The sequence below is a fragment of the Malaclemys terrapin genome, chromosome 2, assembly GCF_027887155.1.
Source record: "Malaclemys terrapin pileata isolate rMalTer1 chromosome 2, rMalTer1.hap1, whole genome shotgun sequence".
Taxonomy (NCBI): Eukaryota; Metazoa; Chordata; order Testudines; family Emydidae; genus Malaclemys; species Malaclemys terrapin.
Window position 1 is genome coordinate 217,765,008 of NC_071506.1, and position 12,363 is coordinate 217,777,370.

Below are 12,363 nucleotides of genomic sequence, written 5' to 3' on the forward strand. Positions count from 1 at the left end.
GCACTGACCATGTGACTCACCTCCACCTCCTCCCTTCCTTCCCTCCCTGCGCGGGCCCCTTCTCTCCTCGCGCTCTGGGCAGTGCAGTCCCCTCTCCTCCCCCTGGCAGGCAGCTCCTCCCCCGGCCGCTGCCTCCCTCCTCCTACCTTGGCTCTCTCGCTTTACCTAGTGACACACTTCCCTGCAGTCCTGAGTGGAGGGCTGCGGGGATCGCAGGCCGCACACACGTGCGTGGGTGGTGCGCACGGGGTTCTGGGGGTACATAGGGGCCAGCAATTACCCTCCCCCCGACCTGCAGCCCTTTACTGCCCCTCTCAGCGCGGCTGCAGAACTTTTTGCACTCCTGCTTGCTCGCCCCATTCCCAACTTGCTATATATATGGTCACGAATGGGGGGGAGAGATCAGGCAAGGGAGCAGGCGTCAGCACTCAAGAGTCCTGACAGCCGCGGGGAGAGCAGAGCAGAATTGATGGTGGACACACTCTCTCTCTCTCTCTCACACACACACACCCCCTCTGTGCTTTCCCTAAGTGGCCTGACGCCAAACTGAAAGATAACGTTCGTTTTGCCCCTTCCCTGTGGCGTAGTAAGAAGTCTCATCCCTTGTTTATATTTGAAACAGCAGCCCAAGGGTTAAAACAAGAGGCCAGGGCCAGGGGTAAATAAATAGTGTTGGAGCCTTTCCGTCCTTTGCCTATATCAGGTTGTCAAATTAGGCCCCAACACTACTGCACATAGACTCTCAGTAAGCGTTGCTAGATCAGAGCATATTGTTGCAAAGGGCAGTGCCATCCTCCACCAAGAAGCATGTGTCCACACATAACAGTACTTGCAACAGTGCAGCAAAGCTAAGCGCGGTGTCATCTGCCACCATGTCACTGTAATGCTGCAGCGCACCAGAGTGAATGGAAATGTGAATACTGTGACTGCAAGAGTGCACTTACTCCTCCCTGTGCAATCCTTCCCACTGGTTCTCTCACCTGTTAAGCTACTCCCCTGCCAGCCAGTTACATGTAGATGGAAAAATCAGAAAAGGCTCATAAGTTACATGACTCACCTATCCTGAAATAAATCCACTTACTTTCCTCCCCTATGCTGCCCCCACCAGTTCCCCTTGTGGTGTGGGAGGGGCTCAGGGTTGGGGCAGAGGGTTGCAGTGCGGGAGTGAGGGCTGCGGGGTGGGGCCAGTAATGAGGGGTTCAGAGTGTGGGAATGGGCTGTGATTGGAGCAGGGGGTTGGGGTATAGGAGAGGGGTCAGGGCTCTGGGCTGGGGGTGCAGGTTCTGGGGTGGGGCCGGGGATGAGGGGTTTGGGGTGCAGGAATGGGTTCCAGGTTTGGAGGCGCTCAGGGTTGGGGCAGGAGATTGGGGCGCAGGGTTGGGGTGCAGACTTACCTCTGGCGGCTCCCTGCCTAGAAGCTGAACCTGCTACTAGCCGCTTCCGGGGCGCAGTGCGGTGTCAAAACAGGTAGGCGCTGGTCTGCCTTAGCTGGGCAGCACTGTCGACAGGACTTTTCATGACCAGAGCAACCCAGTGCCTGACATGCTGCGACCCAGTATTGGGTCGCGACCCAAACTTTGAAAACCACTGGCCTAGGAGACAGGTGCCCCTATGCCTGCTCCGTGGTCCTATTCCTTCCCCAGCTTTGGATCCTCTGCTGGTGCCACTAGTCTGTCTTGGAGTCCCCCTTGGAGTTCTCTCAGGCCACTGTCTGGACGGTCTCCCTCTATCTGTGGTGGTTTGTCATACACAGCCCCTGCATCTGAATTGTCTGTTGTGGCTTGAATGTAGGGTCTGGTCCCGGCTTAGAGGTGCCTTGACAGCTTCTTTGCAGGAGGCTACAACACCCAAGAGCTCTCCTGCTCTGTCTGGGAGCCTGAGCTGAGCTGCTCCCCGTTGAACTCTATCTCCACTGTGATCATGCCCAGAAGGGGTGGGGCATGCCTCCTGTGTCCAGAGCAACCCCTTAACCCTCACTTCAATGGCGTGGGGTTCAAACACCCCATCACACTCCCTCCCCTCAGGCTAGAACCGGGCAGTGAGCATTCCTCATCTCTCTTCCTCCCTCCTACAAGAAGAAATCAGTGTTAGCGTGCGCCTTTCCTGGGCAATGGAGCACTTGAAAGTCATAGGGTTGCAAGTACCACCTCTGAATCTGGATGTTGATGTCTTTCATCAAGTTTAGCCAGTGTAGAGGGGTGTAGCCCATGACAAGTAAAAAGGATTTTCCTAACAGGTAGTAATGTAAGACCTCTATGGCCCACTTCACTGCCAGTTCCTCCTTCTCAATCGTAGAGTAGTTTGTTTCTCTAGGGAACAGCTTCCTATTCAAAAACAACACCAGATGTTCTTCACAATCTACCTCTTGGGACAATATGGTCCCAAGGCCCACGTCTGAGGTGTCAATCTAAAGGATAAATGGTTTTGCAAAATCAGGGTAAAAGAGAACGGATCCCCAAGTTAGCCAGACCTTCAAACCCTGGAAGGCTCTGTCACACCTCACATGCCCCGGTCCATTGCACTTTCATGGGTCAGGTACTTTTCACAAGGTTAGAAAGGGGGTCGGCTGTTGTAGCAAAGCCAGGAACAAAGCACCTATACTAGCCCGCCAGTCCAAGGAACCACCTCACCTGTCTCTTGGTTAAGGGGGCCAGGAAGGTGGTTTGCACCTGGACTTCATCCCCAGGGGTTGTAGCCATCCCTGCCCCATGATGTACCCACAGAATGTTTCTCCTTTCTGGCCCAGGCAGCATTTGGCCAGGTTTTCAGGCAGTCCCGCCTTCTTGAGGGCTTGGGTAACCTCTGAGAGGGACATAGTCATCTATAGTGCCAACTGGGAGGATGACCTATGTCATTAATGTATGTAGCAGCGTACTCTTTGTGGGGTCACAGTAGTTGATCCATCAGTCACTGGAAGGTGGTGGTCTCTCCATGCAGGCCGAATGGCATGGTTACACATTGGTAGAGGCCATAGGTAGTAGGGAAAGCTGTCTTCCCCAGGGATGCCCTCGTTAGAGGGATTTACCAGTACCCTTTGGTAAGGTTCAACATGGATATGTATTTGGCATTTCCCAGTCTCTCCAATAACTCATCCACCCAGGGCATAGGGTAGGTGTCAAAACACAATATCTCATTGACCTTTCTAAAATCAATGAAGAACCTCATTGATCCATCAAGCTTTGGCACCAGTACGATAAGGCTCCTTCATTCACTGAGGGATTCTTCAATTACCTCCCCCCCAGAGCCAGCATAGCCTGGAGTTCTTCATGGATGACGTCCCACATTTTCCTTGGCAGGGGTCAATGGTTCTCTTGAATCTTCTGTCCAAATGTCATAGCAATGTGGTGATGGGCTAAGTGTGTCCTCCCTGGGAGAGCCGAGAACACGGAGGGAAGGCCTGAGTCATTTTATTATTTGGGCTTGTTGTCTCAGGCTGAGCTTTGGCCCCATCAGTAGGGGGGTTGGATCTGGGGGGGGCAATGCCTGAGGCCTGAGGTTTGGTTCTAGGGGGTACGGGGCTACCAGTAAGGTCTCCTGAGCCTTCCAGGCCTCCAAGAGGTTGAAGTGATAGATTTTAGTCTCCTTCCATCTCCTAGGCTGATGGATCTCATAGTCAATATGTCCTAGCTACCCTCCTGACCACTTCACACAGAGCTTTCCATTGGGCCAAGAGCTTTTATTTGGAGGACAGGAGCAGCAGTAACACCCTGTCACTCAGTCTGAATATTCGCAATCAGGCCCCTGGTTGTATGTGCTCTCCTGTGTCTGCTGGGCTCTCAACAGGTTTTCTTTAGCATATCCCCCTAGCGTTTTGAGTCGCTCCCATAATTGGAGCATGTACAACATTGCGCCCACGACTCAGGATTCTTGTTCTTCACAGGTCTCCCGGAGGAGATCCAAGATCCCCCTGGGCTGCCTCCTCAAAAGGGAAAGCCCGGTGAAGGCTTGGGGGACTTCGCATGTGGCGAACAACAATGATGACAGCAACCAGTCCCAGCACAATGGATCAGTGTCAATGAATTTCTTCAACATGGACTTCAGGGTCCTATTGAACTGCTCCACCAGCTCCACGGTCTGTGGGTGGTAGACAGACATCTAAGAGTGTTGATCTTCAGCATCTCGCACAGTTCTCTCATCATTTTGGATAAGAAGTTGGATCCCCTGTCTGTCCATATTTCCTTCAGCATCCCAACCCTGGCAAAGACCTGATCGCTCGCTAGGGTGGGTGCATTTGTTGTATGTAGCAACAGAGGGTCCTGTGGCACCTTTAAGACTAACAGAAGTATTGGGAGCATAAGCTTTCGTGGGTCAGAACCTCACTTCTTCAGATGCAAGTCTTGCATCTGAAGAAGTGAGGTTCTGACCCACAAAAGCTTATGCTCCCAATACTTCTGTTAGTCTTAAAGGTGCCACAGGACCCTCTGTCGCTTTTTACAGATTCAGACTAACACGGCTACCCCTCTGATTGTTGTATGTAGTGGGATGGCTTTGGGGTACCACATAGCATAGTCCACTACCACCGGTATATATCAGAACCCAGATTCGCTGTTCCCTAGGGGTCCCATCAGATCCATCCCTATTCATTCAAAGGGTACTCCAACCACTGGGAGTGGGATCGGGGGGCCCTGGGTGTCCCTTTGGGCCCTTTTAGCTGGCATTCAGGACACAAGGCACAGAAACCACTCCCATCCCTGGTTCCTAGAGGGAAACTAAAGAAAGAAAGAAACCATTTGTTCAACTACAAAACTGCACAAGAAAAAAGCAGAGACTGAAAAATGTAAACTTATAAAAATATACAGCAGAGTAAATGAATTAAAAGAATAAAATTAAGCGCCTTACCTCCCGGACCAACAACATCCCAAAAGGGGTGCGGGGACAGAGAGGATTATAGCTGTGTTCATAATATATTCTGGCCCCAAAGGCTTATATCTAGTCTGAGAGGGTGAGATGGGAGCCCTTAATTTTCTGTCATGGCATCTGCAAATGTGAGCGCATAACCCTGTCCCTCATGATGATCCTCATGCAGGACAGAACCTTTCAAAACAGACAATAGAGCAAACCGAGAGAGAGAGAGACAAATGTGTTAACTATTTATGCTATACATTCTGTTCCATCTTGTTTTAGCTGTGACACTCTGAGTTTCCCAGACCTGAAGAAGAGCTCTGTGTAAGCTCAAAAGCTTGTCTCTCTCACCAACAGAAGTGTGTCCTATAAAAGATATCACCTCACTCACCTTGTCTCTCAGTTCTGTACTAACAGGCATATAAGAGAAGTTTCTTCCTAATCCACGTGAGTAGTGGTTGGTATATGGCATGAAGCATGAGAGTTTATATCCCTCAGATATTTTTATCCTATGTAATGTTACTATGTTGTTACTCTTATAAACATCTAATGCAAATGGACTCACTAGGCCAATCAAAATGAAGGGTACAAATAATTTTATATTGTGATAAAATGACTCCCATCTACTTTAGCCATAATAAAAAGACTCACATAAGATCACCAAGTTCCTGAACAATACAAGTAGCCTCAGCTGTCACCGCAGATTTCACTGGAAGACCAGGATATGGGCCTCTATTTTTAGGAGTTAAAGACAAGATATATTACTTTTGTGTTAATTGATCCTATATAATAACATCATCATGGCTCAGTTTTTTTCAGCCATATCTTTCTTTCATTGTAATAAATTACTTGGCCTCCAAACCCAATTTATTTACCAGAGGACTGAATTATTGCTTTGTAAGAGAGAAATAATGCTATTATAATTTAATTATGTTGATTGTGGTTTACTGGGGAGAAGCATAATGGATTATGCGAGCACAATAAACTACCCATAACTTTCTCTCATGCACTATTGCACCAATATTTGCATTTCTTACAACAGCTGATTTCTAACAATACATTTTACTTTCCCTGAGAAATATCACAAGTTTTATTGAAGTCATATAGTCAGTACACAACCATGTGGTGCTGATGCTGCTCTATGTGTAGAACAGCTGCATTTCTTTTCTCCTCCTTCTCTGAATTCTCTCCAGGAGAGGCCTCCATGTAACATAATTTGTGAAACAATAAATATTCCACATATGTCCTCTTCTCCTTTGATTTTTTTTCAAACTGTCTTATGTCAGTTTGCTGGAGAGTCTTAAATTAAAGCACCGAGACTCACCAGTGAAGTACATAAACTATAGGCTTTACTGATCATTACTGCACTGCATGAGTATGTACGCAAGTACTCACTAAATCGCACAAAGTCCTGTCCCACCATGCAACTGGGCTCAGGATAAAACCTGAGATGGATTCCCTTGAGGCCATCTCTTTGGTCAGAGTCTCCCATGCAGTAATATTGTTGTCACAGGGGCAAAATAATTGTTGACCAATTACATTAATTCTGTTCAACTGCCCTGAGGTATTTCCCTCCGCAGGCCTGGCTGCCCACCAGTTTAAATTAATTTTGCTTCTCTTCTTTGTTAACCTAGTTGATCCTTGGATGAGGTACCTACAGAAAGGCAACATCGTAGAATAACATTAGCTCAAGGCCTAAGTAGAACAAAAATAAATCCCCAAATTTTGCCAAAGTTCCTCACACGTTTCTATTATTCCTGCATATCATCTGTGCTTTTCCCTTCTGGAGCCATGCAGCACTATCATGCTAATGCAGCGGTTCTCAAACTGTGGATTGCCAGGGCTGGTATTAGACTTGCTGGGGCCTGGGGCCAAAGCCCGAGCCCCATCGCCCAGGCCAAAGCCAAAGCCCAAGGGCTTCAGCCCTGGATGGCGGGGCTCAAGTTACAGGCCTCTGCCAGGAGCTGAACCCCTTGGGCTTCAGCTTTGGCCCCCCCACACCTGGGGTGGTAGGATCACACTTTGGCTTTGGACCCCCCGCCTGGTGCTGCGGGACTCGGACGGGGTCAGGCTTTGGTCCCCCTTCCTGGGATCATGTAGTAACTTTTGTTGTCAGAAGGGGGTCGCAGTACAATGAAGTTTGAGAATCCCTGGACTAGTATAATCTACTAGAGAATCAATAGACAAAATTCAGCCCAGTCTTAAACAGATGAAACTCTCATTTACACCTGGGCTGAAAATGGCTTAATAAGGCAGAAAGCACAGCCCTCCCAATTCTGTATACCAGTGGTCCTCAAACTGTGGCCCGCGGCACACTTGCTGGTGTTCCATGGAGAGCAGGCCGGTCACGTGGTGCTGGCTCTCCTCCTTGGTTCCAGTGCTGAAGCAGATTAAAAGAAGCTAAAAATACATTCAGGGAGGTTATGTGATTTTGACTGGGAAGAGAAGTGGTCTGCACAGTCCCACGAGGAAGGGATAGTGTCTGTGAGACAATCTGTCTACTTAGCTCTGATCTAAACAAATCCAAGGGCTGTTCTTGAGACTGCAAGAAACTAATGTTTCAACTGATGATGATGTTGTTATTTATATTATCGTTGACTTTTTTTTCCTGTTACAGTTAAATAGAATGGCCCAGCTCCTCAGCTGGTGTTAATCAGCATACCTCCATTTACTTCAATGGAGCTACATCAATTTACACCAGCCAAAGAGCTGGCCAGGTAGGTCAAATTCTGCTCCTTTACACCATTGTAAGCACAACACAGCTTTAATGGAGTTACTCTGAGTTTTACATCAGTGTAAGAGAGCTTAATTTGGCCCAGCGAGTTCCTATAAATGAATATCTTAAAGCAATGGTTTTCAAACTGGGTTACCCGTACCCCTAGGGGCATGCGAGCTCTTGTCAGGGGGTATGCAAGAAAAATCCTGTAATGGCAGACAACGCACTTTATTTAGTAAGACTTGGCAAGCTAATCATGGGTCTATTATGACCCTATCTCAGTTGGGGATACAAGATAGACTCATTATTTGGAAAAGGGTAAGCAGCCTAGAAAGGTTGAAAACCACTGCCTTTAACGGTCAGGGAGGTGATTAGTTGGCAATACAGGAATTATAATCGCTTCAGTTTTTTATCATCTCTATTTACTGCATCATTTTCACGTGAACTCCCTCTGAATGTGGCTAACCTGGGAAATAAGAGGTCTAAATGAGAACAGAGAATTTAAGACCTAAAGCTGCCGGGGGTTGAGTGCCATCCATCATCAGGAATTGAAGACACTCAGCACCTCACAGGAGCTGCTCAGCACTTAACAGGATTGATGAAATCGAAGTCCACAGACTCTATTTGGTTTGCTCTCCATCCTATTAAAAGCAACTAAGAGTTGAAGGAATTAATTTGCTTCTGTTTCTTCAAAGTAAAATGCATTAGAAATGTATATGATTTAGGATAAGTCTTTTAAATGGATAAAAATGCCATTACCAGTGGTAAAATATGACTGTGTGACCTTTTAAATAAATAAGCCTGCTATGCACCAAACTGTCAGAGAAGAAGCTTTATAAATGATTATGTCATGCAGGTTTCAAATATTTAGTTATTCAATCAAATATTCTCTAGTCACAAAGAAATGCTCTGAAATGCTAAAGAAAATTGCTTCCAGCTATAAAACCTTAACGGTTAAAACCATGTAACATCTCTTATGAAAGCATGCACAAGACTTTGTTGGTATGAGCCAAAGCTTGTTAGAAATAATTCCTACCTAGGAAACAAACTGTTTTGCAAATATAGAGCCCAATTCTCATCTCATTTGGGCAAGCATAAATCAGGAATAATTCCACTGAAATCAATGGAGTTACAATGGTGTAAAACCAGTGAGAGATCCAAATTACACTCATAGAGCCTGGAAATACATTTTTGGCTACATCCGTTATTTCATCTTCCGAAAGAAGCTCTGAGTCCAAACAAATCCAAAGCTGAACTCCCTTCCCCAGGAGTGCAGATACCATCCTCAACAACTCTTCTGGGGGCATCTTCCAGGCCACATCACTACTTCAGTCCTCTCTGGATTAGTCCTTAGCCAACTTGTCCTCTTTCATCTCCTACATCAGGCTATTCATGCAACTGGACCAGACTGGGTTGATGTGATAGAAAGAGTTGGGTATCGGCATCTTACTAAATTCATATAGCACACATTTCCCCACTCATTAATCTAGCAGCCTCAGCTTTGGGAAAATTGAGCCCTGCAATATCCCAGATAAAGGTGGTTCGGGGCAATTGCTACCTTTGAGATCGCCCAACTAAGAACGAATGGAACTCAAGTGCAACTTCATTCACTCTTACTGGTGACCACAGGCATCCCAACAGAACTTCACTGTCACTGGTACTGAAGGCAGCTGATGGATCTAATAAAATCATCATGGACTCTTTATTCATTGCGAGGAGATCAATCAATGCAAATGACCACAGTTTCTACTCAAAATCAGGGTCTAAAACAACTCCAAAGATTCCCAACGTTGCCAGATCTGATCTGCCACAATCTTCTCAATTAATTTCTCCCAAAATGGGATATTTGATAACATCAGTAGTTAGCAAGAATGTCAGTGTCAAAGTAATTTTTTTTTTGTACTGGGACAACACAATAGCTTTTTAAAGGGTTATGGACAGCTTGCCTGCCCACTTCCATATGTTCCAGTATTTGGGCCTGGATCCGCAAATGGACTTAGGCATTGCAACACCTAACTTCAAGGTGCCTAGAAAATCACTGGAACAACATAATTCACTAAGCATGACTTAGGCACCTATACAATGCACAGTGATAGATAGATAGATACCTTAGAATGGGATCCACAAAAGCCAGGAAGCTAGGCTGGGAGCTGCCTGAGCTAACCATTAGAAGATGCTGACAAAAGGGGTGTGTCCTAATCCCCGCCTCCTCACAGAGGTTGGCACCTAAATCAGGGCTGCAGGGAAGTGCCTATCTTTGTTAGCAAGCCACAAATTGAGAACCACCCGTCCTGGAATCAGGCGGCATAGGCACGAAGGTGTTTCTTGTGTGAATGACAAGTTTCAGAGTAACAGCCGTGTTAGTCTGTATCCGCAAAAAGAAGAACAGGAGTACTTGTGGCACCTTAGAGACTAACAAATTTATTAGAGCATAAGCTTTCGTGGACTACAGCCCACTTCTTCGGATGCATATAGACATCCGAAGAAGTGGGCTGTAGTCCACGAAAGCTTATGCTCTAATAAATTTGTTAGTCTCTAAGGTGCCACAAGTACTCCTGTTCTTCTTCTTGTGTGAATGAGTTAGGTAGCTGCCTAACTCCACACAAAACAGACTGGGGCAAGAGGTGGAGGAAGGAGGAGGCAGCATCTATCATAATCTTTAGCTCAGAGGTTAGGGTACCTATCTGTGATGTGGGGAACCCGTTTAAATCCCTTCTCCTCATCAGGCAGAGGGAGAGAAATGAACTGGGGTTTCCCACATCCCAGGTGAGTACCCTAATCACTGGGCTAAAGGTTATGAGATAGGGCTCCTCTTCCTCACCCCCCAGCCCCCACACTGACCATTTTGTGCTCAGACAACCTACAGGATCAGGCCCCAGGGGAAGGGGGAGGAACACCTATCTTCTTCTGCTTTGGGGATCCACTGGGGCTTAGGCAGGAGATAGGTGCCTGGACACCTAGAGGGAAGCTGCAGCATGCATGCCTACAGGCAGGAATTTAGGTGCTTATGGAATTTTTACAACAAATTTAGGCACAGAGTGAGTCTGGGCATCAGCTAAGCAGAGGTTTTGTGGATTGCACTGGTGCCTAAAACTGGGACACAGGCACTTAAGTCCCTTCATGGATCTGGGCCTTGGTATCACCTGGGCTTTAATCCCAATTTCCCATCCAGCTCATTCCTATCTAGTAATAGCTTTCAGGCTAAATTTGGCTAAAAAAATCACTCCTGTGACTCAAACATCATCTCTCATTTCCTACATTGAAATCATTTTTTCTCCTTTAAGTGCATTTTTAGGACTCATGAAAGTTGTCAGAATGACACCCACTGAAAAGCAAAATCTTCTATTTAGACAGAAATAGTAAGAGCTAAGGTACCTCAACCCTGATATAGTGGGACCATCACTTGCAATAAATGGCCATTCGGTCTCCAGCCTTATGTAATCTTTGCCTGTTCACTGAGATATCCTGTGGAAGTACCCATTACAGTGTTTTTTGCTGTAATACTTTCCACAACCAACTCTCTGTATAACTTTTCATGAGTGATGTACCCAAATACTTGGATGCTAATATCTAAATTGTATTGTTAAATTTATTCACCTAAATTTGGGTGATTGCTGATTGTGTACTATATGTATCTTATGACTTTTAAAACAAACTTTGTATTTGTGGATAATCTAAGCACTATACCCAGATGTACAGACAACTCTTTTCTTAACCTGTGGATTATATAATTTTTTAACATTAGCTGTAATAAAAATTTAAATCAGTACAGATTTCAAGCTGTTTCAGTTGGACACATTTTTGTTTAGTGATTGGATGAGTGTGAATCTTAGAATCCAGTTACTAGTGTAAATATTCACAGTAATACATCTGATGTGTTTCCCATGGCTATTCTAAAATGAATGCTTAAAATTTGCTGGTTTAGCGAACAGCCCTGTGAATATTCAGAGAGAGTGAACATAAAAGGACACAAATCCAAGCCTGGCAAATTTGTTATAAAAATTTGCAAGATTTGTTCAGTTGTAGTCACCATCATGTTCCAAATGCAAATCAATGACCTAAACATAGAAAACTTAGTATCCTTTTACTGAACTGATCTCACTTAGTTCTATTGAGAATGGACAACTAGACATCAATTAGATGTATCTGCTTAAACTGCTATGGGAACCCACCATCTCCAAATCAATAAAAATCATTTGAACATGTGTCTGTTTCATTCTTGCAAGTAATTAAGGAAGTTGTTTTGCTTAACATATGTATTCTTAAAGTTTTGTAGAAATATAAATTAGTTTATTTCTAAAACTATTCTGATCTTTTATTACATACAGTTTACACCTTTTTCTCCCAAAGGTTTTCCCCTACCGCCCCACATAGAAAAAGTTTACTGTAAACAGAGGTTCTCTATAACTCAAACAGCAGCAGGTCCACTATAATAAACTATGCTGAAATAATTTGGAGCTTACTACTTCACTATAAAGTTTCATTATAAGCTTGTTTCACTGTACATTCAATAATCATTGATTCCCAATTAAATATTTGTGACCACCAAAGCATCTTCTTGAATTTTAGTTCAGCCTTTCTATATACAGTTCTCATTTTATTAATGATATTTGTTATAAACATTGGGTTTTTATCCAGGCAGTAAAGACAATATAAGGATCATGTAACTCAGTAGCTCCATTTAGCGGGCTAATGATGCCATTAGTGAGAGACAGGCATTATCACAGTAGGAGCTCTGTGTACTGTTTCTTATGAGAAAAAGGACTCAACCAATTGCTTGTTAGTCATGAAAATGAACAATGCCA